Raw genomic sequence first — 25,868 nt, forward strand, 5'->3', positions numbered from 1 at the left:
AAGAGCGGTGGCAGCTGCAGCTGTGGCGGGCACTGGAAGTATTGAAAATCACAGTATCTGGAAAAGTGGAGTCAGAATGAGTGAAGACACACACACACACACACGCACACACACACACACACCCGTAGGGTGGGCAAGCCAGCCCAGCATGATCCTTCTCTTTGGATGATGACCCCGGCCTCCAGAAGAGTCCCCTCCCCAAGTGTGGAGGTCCTATTTTCAGCAGTATTCACTTCTCCAAATACCATTTCCAGGGCTTAAGTGACTGTCCCCCAAGAGTGAACTGCTATTCAGGCGTATGCCATGTGGTCGCTGAGCCTTCTCCTCGCCTGAGGGTGAGCCCAGAGTAATCCCCATCCCTGCAGCCTGTGACGTCCCGGAAGGCGCGGGGTGCCGCAGTTTTATGAGCACCCTGTTGGAGAGGAATCAGTTTGATCAAGGCTAATCCTTTGCTCCTCTTTGTCCCTGAGCCACAAAGCCTGGTGCTGGCTGCCGGCTCAGACTTCACGGAGATGGGGAGAAATCATTCGAGAAAGGAAAGATCCAGGGCTTGATTTCAGCAGACAGTGCAGGTTAAGTGTGCAGATTCCTGGGTGGGGACCACCTAAGCTCAAACTAGCAAAGGACCATACGTCGGGGAGGCCTTAACTACAAGGTGTTTCAAAGGACCTGAGTTGTTCAAATTTAATAGGAGGCCTGAAAGATCTCGCAGAAGAGATGTTTATGATGAAGAAAGATTATCCCAGGCAGAGGGAGTGGCAAGAACAATGGGCCCGAGACAGGTACAATCTTGGGTGGTCAGAGGACAGAAAGACGGCCAGTGCGGACAGAGGCGGCGAGCACGGGAAGGGCTGGCGCAAGGCAGGAATGTGGGCGCCTGGCCCTGTTAACAAGGAGGTGGAGCGGGGGGGACGCATTCGCACAGCAGGGGAGAGGGAGGGGTTAATGGTCAGGGCAAGAGGGGGTCCCTGGCGGGACAGCCGGGGAGGTGGCAGCGCTGCTAAGGCAACGGGGAAAACGGGCAGAGAGACAGGTGAGAAGCTGGGAACTAAGGATCCTGCTGCAGGCTCTTCTCGATAACACACAAAATCAAATCGGTGGGAGGGAGTCCAGTCTCGAAATAGCTACAGTTGTGAATAGAAAAAATAAATACTATTTCGATCCTGTAGAAAGAGGATAATTTAGATGATGGAAAATATTGATATGATTGGTTATCAATCAGGAAAAAATTAAGCTAAAATCCTGCCTTTTATCACGTAAAAGTTAATTCCAGGTGAATTAACAATTTAAAAAATAATTCCAGGACAAATAGATTTATCTGTATAGAAAAAAATAAACGTTAACTCTCACCTCAGGCCATACACAACAACTAAGTCAAAATGGATCAGATATATAATTATCAGACCTTAAACTATTAAATATTTAGAGGAAACCATAAGAAAAATCTTTGTGAGATTGGGCTGGATAGAGACTTCTTACACGTGACACAAAAGGCAAAAATTGAATATTGATAAAATGTCTTCATCAAAATAAAAAACTTTACTTGAAAGACACAGTTAAAAAAGGAAAAGTTTACCTAGAGATTGCAAGAAAATACTTGTAAAAACACAGAGGACTTGCATCCAGAGTATAAAAAGAACAATTACAACTTAAAAAAACCCCTATTTTTTAAAGAGGGAAAAATATTTAAATAGACATTTCACCTATGAATGGCAAATAATAAGAACATAAGCAGATGCTCAACATAACTAGTTATCATGTCAATTCAGATGAAAACCACAAGAGACCACTGCATACCATTTAAATGAAGAAAAAAATTAAGAAGCTTAATAATACCAAGTGCTGGGGAAACCGTGACACATAAACTCTCTCTATTTCTGTTGAGAATGTACAATGGCACAGGCACTTTGGAAGACAGCATGACAATATTCTATAAAGTTTAACATACACTTACCATACAACCCAGCAATTTCACTTCTAGATATTTACACACACACACACGAAACAGATGTGTACATAGTTCTACGAAATCTCTAGGAAAGCTTGTATAGCTCACTAAGGCTTTGGGTAGTGGCCGGCTTTTTAGAATTGTCTTGCTTCAAGGCAGATGTGGGGTGAAATCAGACACTGGCGTGGAGGCTGTGAACCTTCGGATTGTAAGCGAATTCAGGAGATATGGGCCTTACTGATACTACATGTATTTTTTCCTGTTTGGGAACGTTCAGAGAAATCATGACTCCTTAGTCTAAAAAGTGATGAAAATTTAATGCACAAATAATTATCACATGAAGAGTTATATGCAGAACTTAAATTGTGGATTAAGGCAGGAGGTGGGAGGAAGAAATTACAAACACTTGAATACAGTAATCAATCTTGACTTCCAAATTGAATTGCACAGGCTAACGCTTTAATTGGGTAATTTAAGAAGTATCTCTTCCCACTGATAGCTCTCATTTTATGAGGCAACGCCACAGGTACTAAACAAAACCAATCTAAAGTAAGTGAGGTCGCATTTCCTAAGACTGATAATAAATGTTGGTCAAAATAGTGGTGAGCTTGACTATGCCTGTTTATATTTCCAGTAACTTAAATTGATCATTAAATTATGGTTTTCAGTTTTATTTTTTAAATAACTTTTCTGTTTATTCCTCTAATCATAAAAAGGAAGTGCAAAACTACAGAAAATGTAAAGAATGCCAAAAAAGAAGAAAGTATTTTTGGTCTATTTTATTCTAGTCTTTTTTCTATGCATGTGAAAGCATAAAAATATAATTTGTTTCCACTTAAAGTTAGAATAAAAATATAAAATATGATTTTTATTTAATAAAAGCACACTTATTGTACAAATATTTATGAAGTGCTTACTGTGGTACCAGAAAAACCTTCAAGATCAGAAATAAATGCTCTAGATGAAAAGAAACAGAGACCGAAGTCGTCACTGCAGATCGCCCCAGCCAAAGGGTGAAGGTATTTATGCCTCCTCATTTTCCACGTATCGGTTAATACAAATTCTTGTGTGTTTGGACACCTGGTTATCTGAATCTGTATTTGATATGCTCTTAGAGTGTAGGTGAGGGCAGGGAAGTAATATATTATAAGCTATTTAATATTTAGAAATGCTAAACTTTCATTTGGCTTCATTTCCATATATTGTACCTCTTGTTATTGCCTTTTTATTTTTTAATTTATCTTTATTGTTGAAAGTATGTATTACGAATGTCCCCTTGCCTCTTAAATTGGGTCTACTTTTGTTTGGTAAAACGAACTGCAATTATCCTATCACTTTTTAAAAAGCTTGTAACATTTTTATGTATTTTTATTTTGAAAATACAGGGTGGTGGGCAAAAGAAGGTTTACAGTTGTGAGTACACAAAGCACAGAGTTTATTCTTGTATTTCTTTTTATTAATTATTGTATTCTTTTCCACAGGAATCACTGGAACCCTCCTTTTGCCCATCCCTGTACCTACATAATGACAAGATTCACATGTGTAATGGCCTCTTGGATCAAGAGACAGAATACACGGGGCACTGCGGACTTCAGAACTCGGCCCGTTCGCTTCCCTTCCAGCCGGCTCCTGCGGGGCAGCCGCTGCGTTGGCTTTTCATATCACCTTCACTTCCCACCTTTGCATGGACATAGACGCTTGAATATCTATTCTTAAACCAGATAGCTGCTTTAGAACTTTCTAGTAATGAAACCATATAGTAGTTACGATTCTGTTTCCTGTGTATTCAGCTCTATATCATTATATTACCCTAGATTTATTATATATTATATATATTTCTACACAGAATTCCATTATGCTGATTAACTCCAATTTGTTTAACCTCGAGTTGAATAATGGACACTTGAGTTGCTTCTAGTTATGTAGCTGTGGATGTTCTTGCGAGCATACATCCTGCACACACGTGCGGGCATATCTCTACTGCCTGGAGTAGGATTTCTGTGTAGAGAGGTATAAACATTGCAGTTTTTTGGAAAACGCTACCCTGCTTTCCAAAGTTGTTATACTAATTTATACTCCCACCAGCAGTGGGTAATATATCTGACTGTTCCAATCTAACCAACATTTAGATTTATCAGATGTTCTAATTTTTAGCCATTCTGTGTAGTTGTATCTAATCATGATTTTAATTTTAATTTTCTTGGTTGCCGATGAGTTCAGTAACTTCTCATAGATTTCTTCAGTGCCTTGCATTCATTTTTCTAATATATCACCTGTACTTATTGGTGTTTGTAATTAAATTTTTTATTTTGAGGTTATTGTAGATTCACATGCAATTATAAGAAATTATACAAAGAAATTCCATTTTCCCATTAGTTAGTTTCCTCCTATGGTAGCCTTCTGCATACGTATTAAATAATATAATTAAGAAATTGACATTGATATAATCTACAGCTATCATTCCAATACCTCGTAGTATATATACTCATACTCGTGTGTGTATGTTTACTTCTCTGCAGCTTTATCACATGCAAGTCTGTGTACTGACTGCCACAGTCAAAGTACCAGGCAGTTCCATCACCAGAAGGGCCCCTGCTGCAGGCTTCTGTAACCACAGCCGCTTCCGACCTCACCCCCTCAACACACGCCCTCTCTGGAAAGCCAATAATCGTTCCCCCATCTCTATAACGTCATCATTTCAGGGATGTCATAAAATGGAGTAACTCAGCATGCGACGCTTTGGGGTGGGCTTTCCCCCTGCAGCCTCACTCCCTGCAGGTTCGTCCAAGCTGTTGCCCGATCATTTCTTTTCATGTAAATGTGCCCCTGAGTCTGACACGTTCGCGTCTGAATTTCCTCCTTTGTGATCCGCCACTGCTGTCCCCGGTACCGCCACCACCGGGCACCACCGCGGGTCCCCCGCGGCCTCCCTGGGCTCCGGCTGGGGTCCCGCGCTGGGCGCCCCGGCTGCGGGCCCCGGGCCCGACTGGGTGCGGAGCGCCTTCCCCGCAGGGCACTCAGCCGCTTTCAGAAGGAAGCTTCGGGAAGGGCCTCAAGAAGCCCCTCGGCATGGAAGGTGGCCTCATGGGAATCCCTGCTCTTCCAGACCACAGTCTACAAACCTCTGCTTCTTCCTCGAAGGTTCCATTCCCCAAGCTGCAGTTGTCAACCAGCGTCCTGCCCCGAAGAGATTCCCTGAGTTTTATTTGGGTTGGTTTCAGTCGCTGTCTTGTTTCTTTAGAATAACTATGGGTAAGGTGGTACTAAGGATGAAGGCTTATTTATTAAAATACGGGTGTCGCCTGCCCGGCTGGTGTTCTGTGCATGGAAGGGCCGCGGGTTCGACTCCGGCCAGGGCGCGACCGGGCGGCAGGCTCAAGGGGTGCGGGAGGCAGCCGGCCCATCCTTGCTCTCGCCGGATGTTTCTCCCTCTCCCTTCCCCTCTCCCTGAAAATCTTTAAAATAAAACAGGACACACTTCCCCAGTCCCCGAGGGCTTCCCGAATGGTGGAGCGTGATGTGTGCGCTGACTCGCCGTCCGAGCTCATGGACACATCTCTAGCTTGCTTCCCAGGATCCAGAGTTAGCACGGAGCCTGCCGTTCCGTTCGGGGTGTGGAAAGAGTGAATCGCATTTGCAGAGTTTTTCTTTATTCCTTAACCAGAAGTTGGAGCTGCAAAAGCAGAGTGTGCGTTGACTAACAAATGCTGCTTCTTGCTGTTGGAGGCTCCGGTGCACGCCCAGATCTCTAAACCCGAAGAGCAGAAATGGAAATGGAGCCTAGAGGAGAAGACAGAAAGTCTGAAGCAAACACAGGTACCAGGTTTTAAAACTTTACGAGAACAAACGTGTAAACTTCCTTATGATCCTCCTGATTTAAAAGTCGAATTTCCCCTTTATGATACCTACACACTTACACATAAACACACCATTAGTCACACGGTTCGAGAAGGTACTTTAGAAAGCTAGGTGAACCCGGGGACAGAAATACTTCAGCGTGTTCTAACGAGCTAATAGCTGCAACACATAGGTCATTAAATGCTGGAGCTCCAAGTCACCCTAGGGATCATTTCTCAACCCCATTAACTACACAGATGAGAAAAAAAATTCGATTGAAAGGAGGTTGTTGACTTACCCAAGGTTACCCTGCTTGGTGGCGGCAGAACCAAGCTTAGATCTCAGGTGCATTAAGCCGTGTCGGAGTTGGTCTATTTGACACAAATCAGGGAATGTTAATCTGGAAAACGCTTTGCCTACTCAATCTGCACGTTTGTATTGGTCACTCACTCTGCATCGGGCCATGTGCTGGGGCACGTGTCTGCAGAGGTGGACAAGATAAGGTCTCTCACTGTGAAGCTTGTGGTTTCTGGGGAGTTAGACATGTAATAAGATGCATCACTGTAGACAATGTTAAGTGCTACAACGAGGACATGGCTAGAATACTGCAAAATCACTGAGGTGGGTGGGACACACCAAACAGTTCAGTGCCATGCATTTATCATGTCCCTCCAAGTCACTGAACATTTCTTTCAAGGCAGCTGTAGAGAGGGCCTCTGTCACATAACCTACTCTGGACTTGACAGAAGTGACCTGAACATCCAAGGTGTTTCTAGCTCCATTAGAGTGCATAGACCCGTGGCTTAGTGATCAACTTTGGTTTGATTGTTTAAGAAGCACTAAAAAAATAAGCCCTAGCCCGGCCAGGCTTGGCTCAGTGGTTGAGCATCGACCATGGGGAAGTTTAATGCCTCAGCTTCTCATCTTTTGGTGGGGAAATTCCAAGTAGCATTCTATACAGAACCTAGGATCATTCCCAGGACAGTGGAGCCCCCCCTGCCCATAGCAATAAGCAACTCAATAACGATCCTGTCATTGTTTATTGCACCCCACCTTATTATTCTTGGTCCCTTACTACAGAAGTGATCCCTGGTCATCATTTCCCAAATATTACCTACAACCAAATCCTGTCTCAGGCTCTGCTGGGCACCCAAGCTAAGACACTTTACAGCTCTGAACGCTTTTCTAACTATCATCTCACGTCTTCGTCAACGTGAGATCATTATTGCTTCGACAGTAGGATAACCTTTGTTCACTGGCATGTCCTTAAAACTATTTAAAATAGTTTTATGTCCAAAATGTGCTAACCAGCACATTATAAATAATGGCATGGAATCTGTTCAATGATGTAGTAAATGGGAAAAGTTAGCAGGGCAAGTAGACCAAGAAAACTGTAAGCGGAGCTGAAACACTGCTTTCGGCACTGAATTCTGCTTCTCGGGAGGACGATATTGGAGAGAGTGAGAAAATGTGACATGTATGGATATTGTCTATATAAATCCAGCCCATTTTTCCTGGTATGTTTTGTCTCACATCCCCTGGGGAAGAGAAAACTGTTTCAGCCAGGCCTACTCAGGAGCTGAGGGCAGCGAGTCTGACCAGACAGGGTGCAGCCATCTCTTACCCTGGCTGTGTTTGTGCTTACATGGGACCATGCTACAGTTCCAAAAGTCTGAGTAGGAAATTAATCCGGTGCTAACAGTTGGTTTTAGTTTTGTTAGGTGGAAAATAAAATCCACATCCATGTGTATAACTTTGTCCTGAAAGACACTATGGAAGATGGCAATTTAGAATTTAAAAAAGAAGGGGGTTGGGGATAGGAAACAATATGGGCAAAGGAGCAGGCCCCAAAGGACAAACTGAGAATCTCTCTATATATCTATATCCATCCATATCCAAATCTATATTTTTTCTTAGTTACTATTTTTTTTTAAGTATTAATAATTTTAGAGTAGTTCAGAAAGCTTTATTCATCTTCAAGTGTATTTTGCTGTTTTATTAAAAACATGTTAGGCTATTTTTCTAATTTTACTTTAGCCATTTTTGTGTGCCCTGGTTATTGGCAATGTTTTTGAATTTCAATAATTTATGTGAACGTGGAAATGAGTTACGTTTTTATCTGGCAATTCAGTTTGATTATCTTTAGTGAATTTAGATTCTTCACCATTCTATGATCTCCATGATGCTGGCTACATGTGTGACACCCTTTTCTTATGGGCATTTTATAATTCATTTTCTTTCACATATACTAAAGGTTTTGTCAGGACTTTCAATCACAAGTTCTGAAACTCAAATTTAAGCATCAGTTAAAAATAAGTAACATTGAGGCTCCGGGAAGGGTTTATGCTAGGTTCTTGTGCGTTTATGTCCATCTGTTATGAGGTTGTGGTGTGCTCACACCCTGACCGCCCCACGAAGGAAGGGATGCTGGCAGAGAAAACAACATGCCCACTTCCCCTGTGATCCAAGCCCTGCATCATTTTCTTCCAGGAGTCTGCACTGAGATTACATAAGCTTTTCCCTGTGGCTTCAAGTCTTACAACATGAAAGTATCAAATAGTGATGCTACCCACTCATGAAGTATCAATGATTGTTTCATGTAAAAACTGCTCAAATATAAAGTAAATTCAAAATCACATTAAAGCACATAAAGTTTTTTAAAAAACCACTTCTGTTTACTGAAAAAAACAACACCTGATCAACTTGTTTTAGGATGTAATTTACATTGAGCTGTAGTCAAATTCACCAATTCATTAGAGAACTACTAATGGAAGAACACAAAATTGGCTAAAATTACATTTAATTAAAATTATGTAGAAATTCAAACCAAGGGGGAACCTCCCAAAATTGTGAAAAATGGGAAAATGTTTAAAATTATAGGAGTCACTGCACAACTGTCTCATGTTACTTTAACATTACAATGATATAAAAACCAGTGATCAGGAAAATGTATTTTTAACCGACAACATTTTGACCAATTTCATTTTAACCACTCCATTTGCAGTCACTGAACATAAGCACGAGGCTTAAAATTGGAGAATGGTACTGATAATGTACATTAAAATTTTCTAGAGTATTAAAACTTAGGTTCATCTAGTTTAGTTTTTCTCTATTGCTATTTGATGGGATGATGCAATTCTTTATTACAACCTTCTTTTGGGGCACTTTGTTTGGAGCTATTGTAGTTGTGGCTAGTTTGTCCAGCCCCCTTTTCTCTTTGTTTTGCAATTCTTCATAGAGCCTTTATGTAGTATATTATTTAGACAGTATTATTTGGAGTGGTATCTATGGGTCATAATCTAAATACCGTCCTCTCATGGGTGAAAGAGTTGAGTTCAGTGCATAGCATTTTGTCCTGGTCTGCTATATATTTCATGATACCCAACAGCTTGGTATGGTCTTCAGAAAAAATTTGAAATACTGCATCAAAGTAAAGTTATCTTTCCCTATAATTTCAAACAGCCACATTTCTTCTCTTCAAATTTCTTACGTTTTTGTTATTTTAACCATATTTTCAGAATTCAGGCTTGTGCTTTCAGGAACAAGACACACTTTTCCCTAGTCTTCCCACTAAATAAAGTGTATGTTTAAAACAAACATCGAAAGACTCTTAAAGATGGAGAGAAAAAGGCACACTGACTAGTGATATCAGAGCCTGAGGCACAAAACAATAGGGAGCTCCCTTGGCTTTCTTTTGCTTCATATATCCAAATCTTGGAGCTGATAAGCTACTAACCCAGATATGCCAAAGGGTGCTAAAAAAGAAAAAAAGGAGCCCCAATAAAACCTGCTGTCTCTCTCCAGGAAACCAGAAAAATTGCAGCTTAGCAAAACAGACAACTGTTAGACAGTAATCACTGTACTCTAGAAAAGACAAAATGAAATAAAACAAAAAACAAACACATCCAAAACATAAAAAACTGTGACCCATCTCTAGTCATGTCAAGAGAGGCTGAATGGGGAGCTTAGACTTCCACCCTTGTGAAGTTATAATAAAGCACCCTAACACCCCTCCAACAAAGATACAGACAGTGCAGCAATGAAATAAAAGATATAAAGAAGAACAAAATGGAAATTTTAGAACTGAAAATACAAACACCAAAACATAAATTCAATGGATAGGCTCAACAGCAGAATGGAGGGGACAGAAGAAAGAATCAGTGACCTGGGAGACAGAACAATAGAAATGACCCAATCTGAAAAAATAGAAAATAAGCTGAAAAGATTAACAGAGCCTCAGATATGTGGGTCCATAACAAAAGATCTAACATTTGTATTGTCAGAGTCCCATGAGGAGAGAGGAAAGAGGCAAAGCTAAAAAAAGTGGCTGAAATAATGGCTGAAAATTCCCAAATTTGGCAAGAGACATAAACCTGCAGGATCAAGAAGCTGAGCAAAAGAGAAATAGGATAAATCTAAAGAAATTCTTGCCAAGATACATAATAATTAAACTTCTCAAAATTAAAAACAAAAAAAATATTGAAAGAAACCAGAGATAAACAATACCTTACTTACAGAGGAAAACAATGAGAAAGACAGAGGCAATTTTGATGATCCAGACTCAAGATGCTCAAAATGTGGCTTAAAGCAGTTGGCTAGTAGTCTTTTCTAAAACTATTTAAGGTCAATAAAAAAAAACTTGCCAATCAAGGAGGAGTCAAAAACAGAGGAGTACAGACTGAAAATTGCCCAAACACACCAGTGACTGTACTGATGTCTACTTTCAAGAATGACCTGCCAGAAAACCAATTTGTCTGGCTGAATGCTGTGACAACCACCAGAATTTTCACAGTGAGGCTCCTGTACATGAATAACCATTATATTTTTCCATTTCCACTCTCCGAGGGAACTTGGAGGGCAGAGCCAGCTGTGTGAATAGTGGAACCACTGGGAGGCCAGTGAAATGCAATTCAGATAAAATGAAAAACCTTCTAAATAGTGCCAAGTATCTTCTTAAGCAGACGTCTAATAGAACAATGATGCTTTCAAAGAAGAAGAAAGGCTGATGTATGTTTTTAAGGAATCAGAAGTCACCGTAAAATGAAAGTCTTGAAAGGAAACCTTGCTAGTTCCAAACAGTCTGCAATTTTGCACAGATGTATTTCTGGTTTTCTAAGCAATGGCTGTACTGAAATGTCAGCCGGGCTGGGGAGTATTTCCTGTTAGCTTTGTGGATGATTTGGCTGCCTTTGCTATTTGCCTGGGGAGCCTGGGCTGAGGGTTGCAGTTAAGCTTAAAGGCAACACTAATTTGCATGTATAATCGGTGATCTTTGTCAAAAGTGCTTTTCAAATTCAATTTACAAACCCCAAATACTAAGAAACAGGGAAAGAGAATTACACTGCATAACTATGCCTACACTGGTAGAATGATTATTAGTTCGGGACTATTAAATGAAATTCTCTAAAATAATCTGGATTTGAATAACTATTTTTAGACTGGCCACTTTAGAATGATCTAAAGTTTAGAGAATGTGAATAGAGCCATAGTTTTAACATTATGATTTTAAAAAAGTAGCAAATACAAATAGATTGCAAAATATCTAAGTATTTATTGTCATGTTTTATGGCTAATTTTAGGCACAAGAATCCAATTATAAAGTGAAAGTTGTAATTGGATAAACTGCACCTATAAATCTTCTTAAAACCACAAGGTATTATTGTGATCATTGTGAAAGAGTAGAATGCATGCAGAAATTTATCTCTTGACTTCCCATTAAGGAATTATGTCTTTTTAAGTAATGCTAAATAGGATGGTAATTTTCTGGTTTCTGTGTAATACGATTCAGTAAAATTACTGGTTGCCTCTCGTGTTCTAGGTACTGTGATATATGTGGTATATTTAAAATGGCTAAGACACAGTGCCTATGCCTAACACATTTCTACTCTAGTTGGGAAGAGAGACTTTTAATAAGTGACTCTACTATGTGATAACTGTGGTATAAATTTATACAAGGAACTAATACTTCCTAGAGAATGTAACAATTTATAATGCAGAGAGGTTGGCCAGGGAAATTTTTCTGGAGGAAGCTATTTCTGAACTGAAGTTTAAAATAGTAACAACTGGTTTGCCAGACAGGCAGGTAGGAAGGACAGAAGACAGTCCAGGAAGTGGGCCTTCCTGGTGTAAAGGCAAGAGACCTGAAACATCATGGTATGTTCTGAGACACAGGGAATTATAGTCGTTGCTACCTAAGATGTAAGTTTTTAAATATAGATAAGAAAAGCTTTTTTCAATAAAGTAGTCCCCCCTTATCCTCTGGGGATACGTTCAAAGATCCCCAGTGGATGCCTGAAATCGCAGAGTGTACCGAACCCCGTATATACTATGATTTTTTCCCCCTAAACACATATCCTTTCATTAAAGGGAACACTTCATGGCTCCTCCTTGGCATAGCTGAACTGCCAGCAAGCTATTCTTGTGCTCTGGGCCATTGTTAAGTAAAATACAGGTAGCTGGAATACAAGCACTGGGATACCGTGACAGTTAATCTGATAACCCAGGTGCTACTAGGTGACTAGTGGGTAGGGAGCATATACTGCGTGGATACGGATACGACAGACAAAGGACTGAGTCACGTCCCAGGTGGGCTGGAGCAGGATGGCTTGAGATTTCATCACATTACTCAGAACAATGCAAAATTTAAAACATGTGAATTGTTTATTTCTGGACTTTTCCATATAATATTTTCAGAATGCAGCTGATTGCTGATAATTGTGACCTGAGCAAGCACAACCATGAATAAGGGGGGACTATTGTAGTGGGATCAAATTTGATGCTTCAAAACAGCATGGACTAGAATAATCAATAAAAATACCACTAGGGTCCCATCTTATGGAAATACACAGGTTTTCTTTAATGGAATTGTTTGGGGTTTTTTTTGACATATGAAAAAATGTATTTTTTATTGTTATTAAAAACAAGGCTCTAAGAGTGTAGCTCATATTATTTTTAAAATTGTAGCTTAGAATGCAAGATACATTATGCATTTCAAATCCTACTTTTATCATTTAACAGCTATATGACCATGGGCAAGTCATAACCTCTGTAAGAATCTATGAACTAAATATGTCAATCGTAATCCTGCCCTGCCCATGTCCCTTCTAAAGGAAACTACCCAGATCACAGATTATCTTCTAGGTGGTCAGCTTTTGTATTGTATTACAGGACATATCAACTTCATTCATCTGCCTACTTACCTTTCTCTTCAGGAAATATTCCAATTATTCCTATGAGTTATGAATGGCTAAGAGAATACATACCTGCATTATTCATCTCAGACATACACAAAAAAGGACACTAAAGGGGCAGGAAATAGTTGCTAATATTTTCTCTTTTTCCAGATAGAATGAAAACATTTGTGTTAGTCACCTCAGATTGCCATGCAAAACACCATAGACTAGGTGTCTTAAAGAAGAGAAGTTGGAAGTCCCATATCTGGTACCAGCATGGTCACATTCCGGGCAGAGCTCTCTTCCTGGCTCCCAGACTAGCTGTGGTTCCACTGAGTCCTCTCAGGGAGGAGACAGAGTGATCTCTCTCTCCCTTCCTCTTCTTACGAGGCAACTCATCCCATCAGGAGGTCCCCAACCTCAGAACCTAACCTAAACCTAATTACCTCTGAAAGGCTCCACCTCCAAATACAATCACATCTGGAATTAGGGCTTCAACATATGAATTTGGGGCGGCGAGCACAAACATTTAGTCCACAACAACATTCCTTTGGGTTTTCATTATAGAATTTTATATCCTAATTCTTTGATAATCCTTGAAGTGAAAGACCATGGACTTTGGAGTCTGAGACATAAAAATTAAACCAAGGCCCCATTACTGTTTACCTTTGTGGCATGGATAAATTATTTTGCTTGTGAGCTTCACTTTTTGAGTATGTTAAATGAACAGTAGTGCTGATCTTTTATTTTGCTTGCATATATTGGATATTTGCTATGTGCTAAGAATTTTATTATCATTATCTACTTAAATCCTCAAAATAACATTCTGATATATTTCACCCCTATTTACAAAGGAAGACACAAACTCAGAGATGTTAAGTAATTCAGCTGTCACTTGGCTAGTGAGCGGGTATGAACCCAAATGAAGCTCATTCCAAAGCCTGTGTCTCTTACACTATCCTCAGTGCTGCCACCTTTTAAAAGATTGTGGTGAAGACTGAAAGAAATAACGTGTATGATGACTTGTGGTTTTCCCAGCAAAGTATCAGTACCTGACAAATGTCAGTTCCCTTTTCCCCCTTCCATTCTTTTGGGCTGTTTTATTTAAGGGCCCTATAAAGTGGAAATGTATTCACGAGCAACGTATCTTACTACAAAAAAAAAATCATACAACAGCAAAAAGATTTTAATGGGCCATGGAACTCATTTATACGAGATTTTAAAAATATGATTTCCCTTCGGTCTCCAAAAATGAGTTTTAAATAAAGTCTTTAAAGATTTCAAAAATTAATTTTCCCCATGCCCAACTTTTGATGAGCTGCTGGAGATATTTCTATAAAATACCAGTGGCTCCTCTGTTATCCTCTTGGAGCACCTGACTGCTACTCAGAGGCGCCCACAGAGGCTGGGAGGCGAAGGCTGGTGGCTGCCAGTTCTCTGGGGTAGAAAAAGAGCTTTGCTATGTGAGATGCATTTAATATAAAATAGTTATGAAAGGATAAGAAAAGGATGTGTTGCCTCACTGACAGTTGGACTTTTCAGTTCTTAAGTTTCTGTAGTAACTAAAAGGGAATGAAATATTAAAGCTAAGAAACCTATAGAGTCAGCCATCTTTATATTTCTTCTAAATCAAAATAGAACTATGCCCGTGTAATAAAACGTAGCTTAGCCCTCACTGCCGTGTGAAGGACTGCTGTATTTCTCATTTGACTCAGATGTGCAGTCGCACATTAAATAAAGGAGCCACCATATTTTTTTGTTACTGGGGAGAACGCAGTATAATGTGAGTTATAACAGCGAACGGCTTCTCTTTGTTCTATCAGGGTCCATCAACTCCACTGGTTTAGCTGTAACCAAGATCAAGGATTGGACATAAAAATATATTTAAATATGGCACCAAAGCAGTTTTTCCTCAAATAATGGGTTAGAAATCTCAGGAGCACAAGGAGAATTATAGGTGACTCTGGATGATGGCTTTATGTAGCTTTGATCATGTCTGGCAGTGAAATGTGAACAGGTGAATGAAGTCAGAATTATGCCCTTGACATCTCCTTCTCTGTAAAACCCTTAGCCAATAATAGCAGGGTTTACACTGTTAGGCAGGCTGAAGCTGTAGGGACTCAAATTTTGTTCCATGCAAATACACCTACACATGAAATTAAAATTTCCTGCTTAATATCATAATAGGAAATAAAAGACAGAAAAATTCTCATGGAGCCCTTAGGGTGAACTGTTGCAAATTATTTAAAAATCATCTTGTCCAAAGAAAATCTGTCAATCCAGTTTTCTCTAAGAAGACTCCAGCTTCTGTCCAGTGGCGTGCAATGAATGACGTTTCAGTGTTAGCTTTTGACTTTGGGCAATTTGTAGTGCTACCGGGACAGATCTGGGCATGAAGAGTGGGACCATCCAACAGTCATTTTAATAGTTCTAACAGTTTCCTAAGAACTTGAACTAAAAGCCAATGTACTAAGTTCCAAAGAAAATGCTTCATTTCTTAAAAATAAGTCACTAAATCAAAAGTGACAAGCCACCAGGACAAAGACTATTTTCAGAACATTTGCTGAATGATTTCCCCTCTGAATCAATTGAACATTGATGAAATAAAAATTGTAGTGAGCATTCTACCATGTATTGAACCAGGTTCTTTGCTAGTACAAAGCTGGATATGCTGGTTTGGGTAGTATTGTGGTAGTTAAAAGATATTGCTGAGAAATTTTGATATTTTCTTAAGAGTGCTAGAGGACTAAAATATACGTTTATTGGCTCTTTACTATGTGCTAGGCACTGGATTAAACTTACAATTTGGATTATTTCTCAGTGAAAAATACCATAGTATAAGGTGGCAGAAACTACAGTTTTCTCAGTGTATCTCATTTATTACTTGCTACAAACCCAAAGAGGTCAGTATTATTTTAATTTAACAGGTAAAGGATGAGCTTAAAAGTTTAAGATATGTACTCATGGTCACACAATTAATCATGGTGGAGACAAATTTCTAATATCAGGGTCACTTTCTTAATCACCTGCCCATTCTTTTCGATTAGGGGTGAATTTAGTGAGAGCAGAGGTATCTATAAATTTCTCAAAACGGAGTCTTGGATTTCCACTTAGTTTTTCTGATAGTACAAAGAATCCCCATGTCTTTCCTACACTAGTGTTGTATTTTTTGGCACCCACTCCTCAACAAAGGAGAGACATTTGTTAAATAAAATATGTAGTCAGATCTTGAATAACTGATTGTGCTATAATTAAAAATAGGTAAGATTATTGTATCTTTAAATTAGAAAGACCCACACTCCCTTCTCTCTTTAGGGTTTCCTGTTTTAGGTACCAAGCCCAAGAGAGCAATTTCTTGCCATTCTTGCTTGTATTCCATGTGGCAGAACTGATAGACCAACTAAAGGATACTATTAAGGTGAGGCATGTTGCTCTATGTAAGCATTCCTGAGCATGCTCTTAATACATTACACTGGAAGGGGGGCTTGTTGAGAGGTGAGAATCAGAGGACTGCGAGGCCCTAGTGGAACCCTGAGACCCAGGCTTGAGTGCTGAATCACCTTCTGATGCATTTGGAGTATTATTTGCTTGCAGAGCTGTTAGTAAATGGTAGTTTGATTCAAGTGCTTGTTGATTCCTTACGTAAGGCTCCCTTGGGAACCTCCTGTTTAGAGGTAGGAGAGGCTTGGGTTGGCACTGGATTGGAATATATCTGGATTCATGGCCACATGCCTTCAAAATGCATCACAATCTCACCCAAAATGATATTGACCCCTTTGTCTGGTATATGTTAAAATGTATTTTCAAAATTTTTCATTTGTCTTTTTAAACTTTCTTTAGAGTATCTTCTGCCACAGAGCAACTTCATTTGGGATGGTAGTCAAATTTATTAGTCTTTTCCTATATTATTCCTGACTTTGGTAATATGTTAAGAAAGGCCTTTACCAGTGTAAAAATTAAACTTCTATGTTATTATTTTTCAAAGTTTTCCTAATTGGTGTTTTTTTTTTAATAATTTAAATCATTCGTCAGTGTGGAATTTATTTTTGGGTGGTATATGGAAGGAACCTAACTTAATTGTTATCTTTCCCTCCACTCAATGTTTAGGCATTTGTTCCAATGTCATTGATAAATTTCACTAGTTTTGAAATTCCAACTATAATAAATTCACTTCTTGACTTTTAAATTCTTGTCTACAACCTAATACACTCCAACATAATTTGTTTTCTTTAAAGAATCATATTACTTTATAAAAATGTGCAAAATATGCATATGCTCTTTTGGAACCATCATAAATACAAATGTTTGATCTATAATTGAGCATATTTGTCACCTCCCCATTGAATCTCAAATGCGAATGCTTTTTACAGTCACACTGACTACACTAGCCTTTCTTAATTAGAAACAGTCGAAGAGATGGATTAAGGGAGCTTGCCTGTGAACTTGGGAAGTGACACAGCAATACTACCTTCATATAGCACAGACAATCCCAAGTCATGATTTTTTTGCCAATGACAATGACCTCTATCTTATTGAATTTTAATATGAGAAAAATGTCATTGATTCAAAGAATGCAAATTTTGGTTAGGGCCATGATAATAGCTCTAAAACAACTCAGCATTTGATAGATGAACCAACTGAGGCCTGCTGAGGAAAAAACGCAGAGCTACGCCCAAAATTCATATAAAACAGAATGATAAATAGAACGACATCAGCAATGATTTGGATATGTCTGATGTTGTAGGCCCCATGTGAGGCATCACTTAAACTCTTAAAATAACCACAGTAATATTTTGATTTTTTAAGTGGGAAAACTAAGGCTCAGAGAACTCAAGTAACTTACTCATTTCATACATGTGGTCAGTGGTATAGCTGGGGGATGGGATTTATAACCACATTGGTCCAATCTAAAGCCTGGGTTAATTTTCTAGTTTGCTAATTCATCCCATTTTCTTTTACATCCATGCCCAGAGACCAAAGATAGCAAGTTGAATGTGGTAATTGAGAAATGTCTTTCACTGAGAATATCTATATTAAATGACAGCCAAGCCCATCAATCAAGTTTTGTCTTCCTGATACACTACAGAAAAGTGATAGACAAAAGCTATTTGCTGTTTAACAATGATGGAGTTATGGGTGAAATATTTTGGCAAGTATTTAAAAAGTATTTTTAATACAAATGTTTATATTTACCTATAATTAGGGCAATCTTAATGAATTGGCCATATGTTTGAAGTTTCTAAACTCTCTGTCAGGACAAATTTCCATTCTGCGAAGTCAATGCCATCCTTTAAAATTTAATAAAATAGAAACATTTTATTGTAACAACTTCATTTAAAGAAACAGTTTGAAATGAGCTGGGTTTGGCTTCTGGGTTCAGTTAATTTACAGAGAGCCCATTTCAATTTTCTCTAGCTTGCACCCTCATGGTTCTACTAAATTAAATAAGCTTTAAAAATTGAAAAGAGGAAGGGGGGCTGTCTACTGGAAAAAATGTGATAACTCAGCCCCAATTGCTTTCCCCCTGAAGTCTCCGCTCAAGTCGCAAAGGTAAATGTCATGGCTGGAAATGGACCTTTGCTCATTCCAGAATTAGGTTAATTCCCAGCTTAGGTTGTTTGGTTTCACTTTACTGGGGAACTCGAGGGGCACTGAGTTGGGTCTCAAATCACCTGGACAAGAAAGTTATGCACGGCGGCCACTTCGCTTTCTTGAATGATGCTTCTTTCCCCCTCAGATCCTGTCCACCCAAGTAGGGCTGGGTTTTAACTGTGCTCTTCTCTAAGGCTATCACATCGGAAATGGTGGGTGGGGAGAACTGGTCTAATGCTCTGTCTCACCTGTGGATTTAACATTTGGCAATTTTAAAAATTAAAACATGCCTTTGGCTATATGGCAATACCTAGTAAAAAATTCCACCCAATACATTAATCGCCTCTAATCTAAGCACAACTTCTATTTAAGTCCTGAACAAAACCTTACTTTGTATTTCTGCTTTTTAAAAAAATAAATGATATTATTTGAGTGTCATTAACAATATAGTGAAAAATGTCCAATACTTCATTCTTTATCCTAATGTACAGTAAACATTCACAATCAGAGCACTAAGAAGTAACCTCTGCACAATGAAAGTCATGTTTCTATGCGGGAGGAACTAACGGCTTTTATTGAGAGGGAATGGTCCTTTACAAAAACCAAGCAAATCCAGGGGACTTCTCAGATACTCAATAAGGAGGTGAAGTGGTAGTCCTCTTATACTAGATAAAAAACTGAGATGGAAAATATAAGTATCATTTGTTGCAAACTATTCTCAATATTTGGCTTTTCAGAAAAAAGGAAAAATGCAGCCCAGAGCCAGCACATTTCATCATTTGAGTTTCATTATAAAAATGACAAAAACTTACTGGCTTGGAAATATTAAAGGCAACAGGATGGGGTGTAGAATCCTGTTAATAGTTGTCAAGTCTAGAGAAGTTTCAAGCAGGGGAAGAGGGAGGTGCCAAATGGAAAGTTTCTTGGGTTCTTAAAAAAATAGTCTTTATAAAACTATTTCCTAGTGTTTCTCTCTGGAGTAAAACCTATTCTACATTTGGAACATTCTCCCACTGTTGGAGTAGGCCATCAGGAAGACAGGAGGTCATCAAGAAGATAGGGGGTCATCAAGAAGACAGGAGGTCATCAAGAAGACAGGAGGTCATCAAGAAGATAGGGGGGTCATCAAGAAGACAGGGGGTCATCAAGAAGACATGACCACCACTTGACCCATGAGCTGGACTCAGGGCAGTTGGAGGCTCCTCACCTGCTCCTCTGCTCTTGGAATGTACGTTCTACTTGCCTTCACTGCTCCCCGGAGCGGTGAATACAACCTTGGGATATAAACGTGGTGCCGAGACCATCTGGAGTGGATGTGTGGCTGAACCCCACGAAGGCCTCTACATAAACTCTTAAAGCTCTGGAGTACGGGTGTGGAGGTCTACTTGTCTTGTGCTCTCGTGTGTAAGTCCCCTTGCTTGTTAAACCTGCCCCCTACCAATCTGGGGTACTCTGCCTCTTCCTTTGGTCTCTCCCTGCCCTCTGTGCATGGGGCCAGTTTCAGTTTACACCTGGGAAGTTCCCAAGGTTTCAAACCAACACTCACCTTGTGAGGCCCAGCAATCATTCTACCTAATTATGTAGTTAGACAGGGAACAACAGCTAAAGAAGGCTTAGGATCCCAATGGCAATGCTTATAAATATACAGTTTGCTTCAAGAAAAGGGTACAATACAGCAACATCATTAAAGTTAGGATGCATGGCCGCCAAGGCTGTCTGGCAGCAAGGGGTCCAGGGAGGAAGACGGGACTTCAACTGCCTTCTCTGTAAGGGCCACAGTGGGAAAAATTTTTCTCTTGGATCAGGAAGCACTGACATGTGCACAGAACACCTTGAAAGCAGGAATCCCCAGATGGAGTCTTAGCCTGAGTTTCTTATAGCTTGTTGGTCAGGAAGAGAGATTCTTACTATATAACCAGCCCCCACAGCAAAGCACTGCTGTCCCCATACTCATCTCACAGCCATAGGCGTGTTTGCCAAGATCAGTTGTAAATCACCAATCTTACTATTATCAACAAACAAAGCTGCTAAGATGGTATGGATGACCCTGAAGCTCCTCAGATTCTTGATTACAAAACAATATTACTAATCCATATCTTTCCTAATCCATATCCATATCCATATCCATATCCATATCCATATCCATATCCATATCCATATCCATATCCATATCCATATCCATATCCATATCCATATCTTTTGTGCTTTGACAGGGATTGTGCCTTGCAGGTACTTCAGTAGGCCATTTCAGGTCAATTCTAGACATGCTAGAGTTAACCCTTGCAAAGAACTGTAGACTAACTTGCTCCCAGGAACTGTTCAGGAAATCACAGTAAAAGGTTGATTTCTTGCTAGATAATGTGAATGATATTATTCAAATTATCTTATAGAGGGAGGTAGTGATGCCTTTGGAATTTCCAGTAGGTCAACTGGATTAAATGACTGCTTTCAGAGTTGTCTTGTGGAAGGGATATCATTTTGTCTTTAACTTTAACATCAAAGCTAAGTGAAATGCTGCAGTTCTTCTAGAAGTTAGCATCATTTCGATGTTGTGAAACATACATTACTCTTCTCTGGGAGGCTCATATTCTTTCAGACAGTACATAGTGGAATCTTAACGATTTAAGTGAAGGTGAATGTAGTACTAGTTTGTACACTTGGGTACTGGTTTATTAAACTGTTCCAGTTATAAATGTATTGCCTCTTAGCTCCTAATCTGCCCTTCACTGCCCTGTTTGTGATACTGTAACACTCCTTCCTCACCAGCTGGCACAGTGTTAATCTTTGTTAGTAAAGGGCTCTAGGGGGAAACTGAAGGAGGAAGGAGCTTTTCTCTTTGGGTCTGGTATGCTTTGCTTCTTGCTGCTTGTATGGGGCTAGGCTGGCATGTAGGGTGTCCAGTGGGCACCACCCTTGATGAGTTCATCAGGTGGCTTTTTCAGTTTCATAGACACTACAGCTGGCTTCTTGGAAGCAAGTTCATTGGTACCTCAGCTTCTGGGCCAGATCTGTGGGCAACACAGATGCCTTCCACAGAGTGAGTTCCAAGGGCACCTCAGGGGCTTCCTGGAGCATTCCCAGTGATGGTCTTTAGGTGAGTTCCTTGTGCGAAGCTTCCTTGTAGCTTCATGGTTAGGTCAATTAGTGACCCAATTGGCTTCCCAAGTTCAACAGCAACCCTAGCAGGCACCTTCATGGAAAATTCTGTGGGCACTCCAGCAGATGCTCAAGCAGATAGCTTTGTTTCTACATTGGCCTGCTGACTTTGAACAAGTTCTAGCCCAAGACAATGCAGAAATATTCTGTTGTCCAGTGGGCTGCAGATTTAAAAGCCTTCTTCAGTGAGGTCTGAATCCCCACCCTAGGGAGGAACACCATTTTCACTACTTTGAAATTTATTTATTTATTGGGTATATTAGCCCTAGAGTATTTTGGGGAGTCTTTATTTCCTCTTAGTTAAAATGGCAATGAGATATTTCAGTTGAACTCAACTCAAAGAGCTACATCTTGACCCAAAGTTATGTAATTAATAAAAAAGATCATCTCTTTAAAATATTTCAAAGTCTTTCAATTTCACCTCATCTTCGCAATGTAAAATTTCATATCGATTGATAGGAAGCGATTAAGAGGAGTCAATGACATATATAAATACATGTATTTATATATGAAATTAATATATATAATTTAATATATTAATATAATATATAATTATATGCATAATTAAATATATATAATTAACCAAGGGTATATGTAGTCTGAATCTTCTTTTATTTCCAGTATCACAAGATCAGGTGAGTAGTAAAATTATGGAGATCTGTAATATCATCTAGAGGAAAGGTGAAAAGCTTGATAAGAAAATAAGGGAAACCAGATTATCCCTGGGAAATCCAGTTTGAAAAGAAAAGCTTGGTACAAAGTAGTGGAGATTAAGATCTTTTTCCTGAAAAGCAATAGGAGATACAATTTTTATAAGATCAGATCAACAGTTTTGACCCATTGGATGAGTCTCCCTTTAAAGCCTTTGTACCATAATGAAATGTAATTATGAGAAAGAAAGAAATGGACACAAATACTCCATCATTGTCCAAAACTGGAACGAAAAAACAGCCTAAAACTGTGAGCCTGACTGATACACCCACACCATGCCACCATCACGGTGACTCTGCCTTCTGCAGGTAAAACATTTCATCACCTAGAATTTTGGGGCACTTATTCTACAAAACAGGACTTCTCAAGCTACTACTTCTGACAGTCAGAAAGGCAGAGTTCTCAGGCCCAAACTATGCAGAAGTAATTACTCCTAATTATTGGAACATTAAAGTGCAGTTCTGATGCTCCATTAGGGTTTTCCCAAGAGCCCAATTTTCCTCAATTTTTTCCCTCTAGAGAAAGAGCAATCAGGGAGTCAGCCATCAGCAAACCATTAAGTACATTTAGTACCCAAAGAAGTGGTACTCAGACTGGGGCAGAGGAAAACATCTCATTCTGTACTCCTCACCAAATGAGGCATCTCATTCACAAAACCTGGAGTAAGGCTTCTCCTCCCAGGTCTCCAATTCTGATTAGAATGCCCTCGCCCTTCAAGGGAAGCGTTTCCCTTCCCTTTTAGGGAATGCAGTGTGCAAACCTGAAGTTACACACTATTCATGAATTACTGGTGAGTAGTTACTCTCCACCCATGCGCGTCAAATTTGGAGTAAAGCAGGAGCTTTGCTGAACCTAGACTTTCCTTTATTCGTTTTCTCTTCACTCTACTGGCCTGTTTTAAAACTGCGAGTTGACTCAGCCCTCTGCTGTATCGCTCAAAAGCCGCCTTGAAGTGCTTTAAGTTTATGAAGCATCCTTGATCAAGTAAGTAACTGTGAGCTGAGAGAGCTCTATAGAGCTTCTGCCTTGCTTCTGATATATTTTCTTAAAGTAAGATCTTAAAGACTCACCAAAAACATCCTTGGGGAATTTTTTAAAAGTCAGTGTCTTGAGAATGGATATGAAAAATATTCAAATTTTATTACTGTCATGGCTTAAACTGCTGCACTAGATATCCAGTTACTATAGTTTCAGCAAAAAGAAATCAGCCAAAGTCTCAATCTTTAGGCTTTTAAATTTTCATAGGAAAATCGGAATAAAACAACAGTGTGCAGACTTGGAATTCTGTCAAGCTTATTCAAAAGTTCTCCTTAATGGCAAACCAACAGGTTCATTTGGGGATTTGTAATGACAAATCCCTCCTAGCGTGTCTCTCACCCAGAGCATTGTGTCTCAGTTTCTATTAGGTCATTTTTGATCTTTTTAATTAATGCACACTAAGTAATCCTAGAAAAAGAACATTGCACAAGTTGGGAATGCAATACCCAACTTGGTATATTATAATAAAATATTTTTTATTTCTTTAGAACCATTTATATTGATCTACTTTGTGGGACAGTTTGCTTTTTACTGACAATATTAATTCAATAATTGGCAAATGCTGAACATCTATTGTAGCAAGGAATAATTCTAAGGCCAGCATTAAGGTTCTCAAGAAATAGTAACTTGAAATATTTATTTTGTAGCCTCTGCAAAATCTCCAATTACAATAAGTAATGTTTAATAAAGGCAGACTAAGGTTTATATTATCCAGCTAATTCAGAAAGTCAGTAGTTTGCCAAGGCCAGAGAAATTTTCTATTTGATGAAATGCTTTTCACTAGTTCTTGGAAATTGAGAAAAATAAATACAATGTAATAAGTTCAAATTAAATATATTAGTTCAATTTGAAGGATTTTCATTTATTACTATGAGATTATTCTTTTTGTTTTGCATATCCTTTATTTATGAAATAATAATAATAGCATGATAATTATTTTTTTCAAGACTTTGGTAAAATAAAAAGTTCTTAATCTTATGTTAGTTGTCTAAGTCATTTTAACAGCTTCATTAAATTATAATTGACATAAAAGAAGAGCAGAACTTTTACATTTTGATGAATTCAAATTTATCTAATATTTATTTCATAAATTGTGCTTTTGGTGTCACATCTACAAAATCTTTGTTGAACCCAAGCTCACATAGATTTTTCTCATATATTTTCTTCTAGAACTTTTATTTCAGATTTTCCACTTAGTCCTTTGCTTTGTTTTATGTTAATTTAGGGTATGATGTGAGGTGTGGATCAAAGTTCATCTCTTTTGTCTTGGGAAGATTAAAAAATAAACAATATTCTGAGAGCTCTAGTGAGAAGAATGCGGCACAACCCTGATTAGATTTAAGCAGGCCGGGCCTATTTCCCCCAGGTGAATCTTGTACTTCTCTCCCACATCATAAATCTGGAACTACTTTTTAATCTTTAGGTTATATCTTATTTTAAGATGTGAAAGTAAAAATGGTACTTTAAAATTGTTATGGGGTTTGCTTGCTTAGATGCATCTTTTGGGATACAACAATTAGGCTTGAAAACATTTCTGAGAAAGGTAGGATCTCCAGGAGTATTACACAAATTGCCTGAACACAGAGACCTGGTTTATAATCAGATTTCAAGTCTGAGCTATTTTTAGGTGACAGGAATGGAAGCTACAGGAGGCTCTTTCTGGAAATCAGGAGCTGCTCCACACACAGGTGAGCTCCCAGAAGGCTGAAGCGGTTCGAGCAATTCCATTATATATGTAAGGACATGTTTGGGAGCACAGATCTCAAATCTTGAGGAACGAGTTCTTTTTTTTCTAGTATATGTTATAAATAATATACAAATGGTAGGCATGACAGCCCTGGCCATATATCTCAGCTGGCTGGAGCGTCATCACGATGCACCAAGGTTGTGGGTTTGATCACTGGTCAGGGCACAAACAAGAATCAACCGATGAATGCATAATTGAGCAGAAAACAAATCAATGTTTCTCCCTCTTTTCCTCCCTTCCTCTCTCTTTCTAAAAATCAATAAATAAAAATATTTTAAAAAGTGAGCAAGAAATAGACCAGCTCTCCCAAGTGGTGGGCATGGCATAACGCTGCCAATAGAGTAGAGTATCTTCTTAGGCTATGGTTCACGTCTCTCTGTTCTCTGGGTATTGTTCCAACAAAGAGATGCAGAGATGCAGGCAGTTATTTTATCCCGCCAAAAGATATTGCAGATGATCAAGAAAGCTGAAGGAAGGCTTATGCCCCTGTAAACTACAGGGCTCACATTGGACTGTCTTGATGATATCATATATAGCCAATTAAAAATAATATAGGAACAACCATGGTACACGGAGCAGAGAGATTCTGACCTTTCCAATTCAAGAAAAAGTCAGTGGACAGGGGCTTTTTAATGACTCATTTATGTTTGAATCCCAACACCATGAG

General features: G+C 39.1%; 1 long non-coding RNA gene across 1 annotated transcript in view; it reads right to left on the bottom strand.

Annotated features, from left to right (window-relative positions):
• Positions 1–5,487: 5,487 nt before the first annotated feature.
• The window catches only part of LOC107546568 (uncharacterized), a 453,940-nt gene continuing 433,559 nt past the window's right edge, over positions 5,488–25,868 (bottom strand). Inside the window, exon 7 of the long non-coding RNA XR_015715445.1 lies at positions 5,488–5,728. This is a non-coding gene — a long non-coding RNA (uncharacterized LOC107546568). The remainder of the gene's footprint in view (positions 5,729–25,868) is intronic.

This window comes from Miniopterus natalensis, chromosome 12, assembly GCF_054644295.1.
Source record: "Miniopterus natalensis isolate mMinNat1 chromosome 12, mMinNat1.hap1, whole genome shotgun sequence".
Classification (NCBI taxonomy): domain Eukaryota; kingdom Metazoa; phylum Chordata; class Mammalia; order Chiroptera; family Miniopteridae; genus Miniopterus; species Miniopterus natalensis.